A 5,552-nucleotide genomic window follows, 5' to 3' on the forward strand; every position below is an offset into this window, starting at 1 on the left:
TTAAGGATAACTAAATAGGGACAATTTAACCAATAAGTAAGGGGAAAAACATATGTTCTTTCTAGTGCTATCAATAACCTAATTATTGTCTTATTTTATTTTATCATTATTTACCAAATTACATAATTAACCTTTAAAATTAATCATAATTTCAATAATGCGAAACCATTAACATCCACTATCAAATCTAATGGTCTAATAACCATATAAGGACTTCCACTTTAAATTTCTATAACTATTTAATACCTTTAGCTACTTGAACTCAACTTTTGCACTTTATGCGATTTAGTCCTTATCAAATTAAGCATGTAAACGATAAAATTTCTTAATGAAATTTTTATACGGTACTACTATTATGCTGTAGGAAATAAAATGATAAAATAATTTTTTTTACTTCAGATTTATGGTCTCAAAACCACTGTTCCAATTTCACTTAAAATAGGCTATTACAAACATTTTATCGATACATGAGCAAAGGCATTGATATTTTTACCCCGAGTATTGAAACTCATTATTGGGTATCGATAACAAATTGATATATTGACTTTTCAAAAACACATTTCATCTTTGAGGTATCGATATCTATGCCCCGAGTATTGATAGCTCTGCTCAAGCATACAAAAGCACAACAAAACAGGCATAATTCACACTCAAACATTTTCCTAAACAACATGCATCAACAAGCTCATAATCAACATAAAAAAATTATAAATAGTTTGAAAAACATCGATTTTTCAAATATCCAAATAAAAAAAATTGATAAAATAATAATAAACATCCATCAACTCCTAAAAGTATAAATTCATAATAAACCTTTAAAAACATAATAATCATTAGCCAAAATCTCTAACCACATTGCCTTTATTTCCATAGGTCAAAAGAATAATAATATCATCACCTACTTAATTTACTAGCCTAACTTGGATCACTTCTTGGGAAACTGTAATGTTCACACCTGAAACACTAAATATCTGCAATGGTTTAAAAAGGAGTGTGTGAGCTTAAACAAGCTTAGTGAATGACCGAAAAAATAATAAATAAACACAAAATACACTAAATTAGGCAACCAAAGCACAACTACATCCGTACTTCATCATAATGGCAAACAAAAATACTTATGCATCACTTATCAATACAACTACCTTTGTATTCTATAATGCATGGTTTGTACAAGTGTACACAGTTGTTATCAAGTAATAAGTAAGTAAAAGAGTTATCGTCTCCACATGGATTGAGTATGTTAATCAATTAATTGTAAAATCAAAGTTAACAATTTGGTGAGAAAACACAATAAATTTTGACTGATTGATGTAAAAATAAATTACTAAATGTAAGATGATCCCTAATGCAAATTATCTAAATGCAAAGTATGAAATGAAATGTATGTGAAGAGTTTAGCAACAAAAACACAAACTTTAACAATTAATAACATGAATAGACTAGAATAATTACATTATTCAATTCTAATTTATTTTTCTGATGTTTAACAGTGTTTGAAAAATATTTCATGACAACTCGATCTTTCATGGGCTTGAAACCAAATTAAGTCCTTTAAGAATCTTTTACTTAGTAAAACATGAATTTTACTGATCACATTAAACTAAGGGTTTCTTAGAATTCGTGTGAAGTAACAGGGACTGGGTTGGTTTGAAACAATTTAATGTCATAAACCTAAAGCATGCAAGGTAATAGAGCTTGGTCAATTTATTACAAACGTTTAATTTATTCTAGGTTAGATATAAATTAAGCATGCACTTTTCAATTATTGTGTTTATTAGCCGTCGTTATGGTTCTGATTGCTCAACTAATTCTAATGAATTCAATCACGTATGAATGAAATACATGTTTGTGTTTAATTAAAAACATGAACGACTGAGGCGTAAACACTATAAACATGATTTAAACAAACTTCATTGGATTGATGCAATCATCCTAGCTAAATAAATTTAAGCTACCATTGTTGATGAAAAGATAACGGAACACATTGCAAACTTGATTTAATTAAAGTAACAAAGCAAAAGAAGAATAAACTCTGTCCAAATCAACAATCTCGTAAACTATGATTGAAGAAGTTTCCCCAAATCCTTGTGTTGCTCGTTTGCTAATGGCTTCTCCAGGTGGTCAACCAAGAGATAATCTGCTCAAGGTTTTGCTGGCTAAAAAAAAGAAAAGGAATATGGGATGCTATGTATGGAGATGAAAAGAGGGAATGAGAGAAATGAATAAGGGATGTACGTAGAGATGAGTAAGGGATGTAGGGATTCTTTGAAATGAGGAATAGAGGTGGGTATTTATAGTGAAGGTTGGTGGATGAGTTTACTAAAAATGGTGTGAAAAAGATCCCTCTATTTACTTCTTTGCTTAGTTCCTTCGCTGACCCATGACAAATCCGATTGTAAAGTCACTTGCGTCACACATCAATTCAAATGGAAAATCCCAGTCTGGTGTGACTATTATGGGTGCCGAGACTAACTGACTCTTCAAATCATTGAAAGTTTTTAAGCACTCCTTATCAAATTTAAACGCTGTGTCCTTCTCCAATAATTTGCATAAGGGTTTAGCAACTTTGGAAAAGTCCTTGATGAATCTTTGATAGAAATCGGCATGGCCCAAAAAGCTCCTAACACTCTTTACAGATATTGGAGGTGGGAGTTTCTCAATAACATCTACCTTTGCTTTATCTACCTCGATTCCATGTCTTGTTATCCGATGCCCTAGAACAATACCTTCTCGTACCATGAAATGACACTTTTCCTAGTTAAGTACAAGGTTTGTTTCTTCGCATTGCCTTAGTACCTTGGCTAGATTGGCTAGGCAATCATCATATGTATCTCCAAATATTGAAAAATTATCCATAAAAACTTCCAAATATTTCTCAACCATGTCAGTAAAAATAGACATCATACATCTTTGAAATGTAGTAGTCGCATTACATAAACCAAATGGCATGCGCTTAAATGCAAATGTACCGTACGGGCAGGTGAATGTTGTCTTGTGCTGATCTTTTGGTGCTACAGTAATCTGATTATACCTCGAGTATCCATCGAGAAAATAGTAATAGTCTCACCCTGCGAGTCTATCCAACATCTGGTCAAAAAACAACAAAGGAAAGTGATCTTTCCTAGTTGCCTTGTTCAGCTTCCGATAATTGATGTAAATTCTCCATTCCGTAACCGTTCTAGTCAGTATCAACTCGTTATTCTCATTTTCAATGACCGTGATACCTCTTTTCTTTGGCACGCACTGGACCGGACTCACCCATGAACTATCTAAGATGTTGTAAATTATACCCGCATCTAACCACTTGATGATTTCTTTCTTGACTACGTCCTTCATGATGGGGTTCAGTCTTCGTTGTCCATCAATCGTCCCCTTTTTTGCCATCTTCTAAGATAATCTTGTGCATGCATACAGATGGACTAATTCCACGAATCTCGGCTATGGTCCATCCAGTAGCCTTATTGAATTGTTTCAACAATAGGTTGAGTTTCTCTTATTGCTCAGTAGTTAATTCTACTGAAACAATCACATGTAGAGTAGAAGAGTTACCTAAATAAACATATTTAAAATGTTAGGGAAGTACCTTCAGTTCTAATTTAGGTGGCTCATCGATTGATGCTTTTGGTTGGGTATAATCCCTTTTCTCTAACTTTAAAGATTCAAAGCGGGATTGCGGATTAAATCCCTTTTTGTTAGCTTCTAACAAAGCTAAGTTTGTGTTTTTTTTGCGGATTAATTGAGTTGCAAGCTGGCCCACTTGATTCTCCAAATTCCTTAGAGAGGCATCATTTTTCGCCATGTATGCCTTCAGTAGATTCTCTAGGCTATTGGATGGTTCAGCTTAGGTTGGTTTCTAAGCTTGTTGGGAAAAACTAGGTGGCTAAGTTGATTTAGGTTGGACATAATTGTTACTGGTTCCTACCCCTTAGTTACTCTAAGAAAAATTCGGGTGGTTTCGCCATGATGGGTTATAGAAATTGGATTGCAGCCCTTGCCTTCTCGATTTTGGTTCTGGTTACCCATGTAATACACAGATTCTGAGTTCTGGTTACCCATGTAATACACAGGCTACATTTTCAAAGTGATTTAGTGTCTATGCTGCAAAACTATTACACCCATTAGTAGTAAGATTTTTTAACATTGAGGATATTGATGATACTTGAAATGTGAGTGAAGTAAGAGCGTCTACTTCATGTATTCCAGTGACTCATCTTCCTGACGCTGCTCGATTGGTTGACCATTGATAATTGTTGCTGGAAATACTCTCAATGGTTTCATAAGCTTTATTATAAGACTTAGAAAGTAGAGCACCACTAGCAGAAGTGTCCACTACCATCCTTATGTGAGCATTGAGACCATTATAAAATGTCTCAAGTTGTATGCAATATGGGATTCCGTGATGAGGGCACTTCTGTAATAATTCTTTTTACCTTTCCCATGCCTCATACAATGACTCATCATCCATTTGTTGGAAAACAGTGATCTCGTTCCTCAACTTAGCATTCTTGCTAGGCGGGAAATACATCATAAGGAATTTTTCTGCTAACTCTTGCCATGTTGAAATTAAGTTTGGTGATAATAAGTTTAACCAAGCTCGAGCTCTATCCCTTAGTGAATATGGGAACAACTTCAAACGTAGTGCATCTTTGGGTACTCCGGCTAGCTTGAAAGAATCACTCACCTTCATAAACAATTTTAAGTGTAGGTTAGGATCTTCGGTAGGCATTCGACTAAATTGGCCCACTATCTGAAGCATTTGAAATATGTCTGCCTTCAACTCAAACTATTGTGCCTCAATTTTGGGTCTCTTAATACCCGGAGTAAGATCAGGAAATACTGGCACGACATACTGTTTCAAAGCTCTATCCCTATCATCAGCAATAAGGATAGGATTTTGAGCAAGGTTTGCTCCGTTTCCTTGATTTAGATTTTCAAAGTTCATTTCTTCAGTCCTTCTCAGACTTGCTTGTCTTCTTTGTTGTAGAAAAGTTCGTTCAATCTCAGGGTCTACAGGGAGTAAATTGATGATTCGGTCAATAATCATAAACACCTGAAAGAATCACAAAAAAATTAACCAAGTTAAAATTTAAACAGAAAAATAAACCAAAATGCAAAACTAACAACTTCACAAATAATGACTTTTTTTAAAACACAGTCCCCGGCATCAGCGCGAAAAACTTGGAACGACTGAAATGTGCAAGTGTACACAATCGCAACAAGTAATAAAGTGACAAGTAAATGTCGAGTTATCTTACCTACAGGGACTATGAAAAGAATTATTTATGAAAGCTATTTAAAGAAGAAAAACACTTTGTTTGAAGAGGGTGATTAAAAACTAAGATTTTAAACTAAGTAAACTAAATAAATAAATGTCAAATGCACGATTTCAAAATACAATTTTAATCAAGATGACATAATTGTGTTAGATTAATTACAGTTCTTAACTTAGACTTATTAAACTCATGTTTATATTGTCACGAATAAGTTCACGGCAACTTGGTAATTTGCTAACTTATGAACATACTCACCTACCAAAATCCATTTATCTCTTG

The 5,552-nt window shown here is 33.8% G+C and overlaps 1 non-coding gene across 1 annotated transcript; it reads left to right on the forward strand.

Moving 5' to 3' along the window:
- The first annotated feature begins 4,391 nt into the window (after window positions 1-4,391).
- On the forward strand, window positions 4,392-4,498 carry LOC121222780 (small nucleolar RNA R71). Its single transcript, XR_005920151.1, has one exon. It is a non-coding gene; the product is annotated as a small nucleolar RNA R71 (small nucleolar RNA).
- Window positions 4,499-5,552: the final 1,054 nt, after the last annotated feature.

The sequence above is a fragment of the Gossypium hirsutum genome, chromosome D10 (genome assembly GCF_007990345.1).
Source record: "Gossypium hirsutum isolate 1008001.06 chromosome D10, Gossypium_hirsutum_v2.1, whole genome shotgun sequence".
NCBI classification, from domain to species: Eukaryota; Viridiplantae; Streptophyta; class Magnoliopsida; order Malvales; family Malvaceae; genus Gossypium; species Gossypium hirsutum.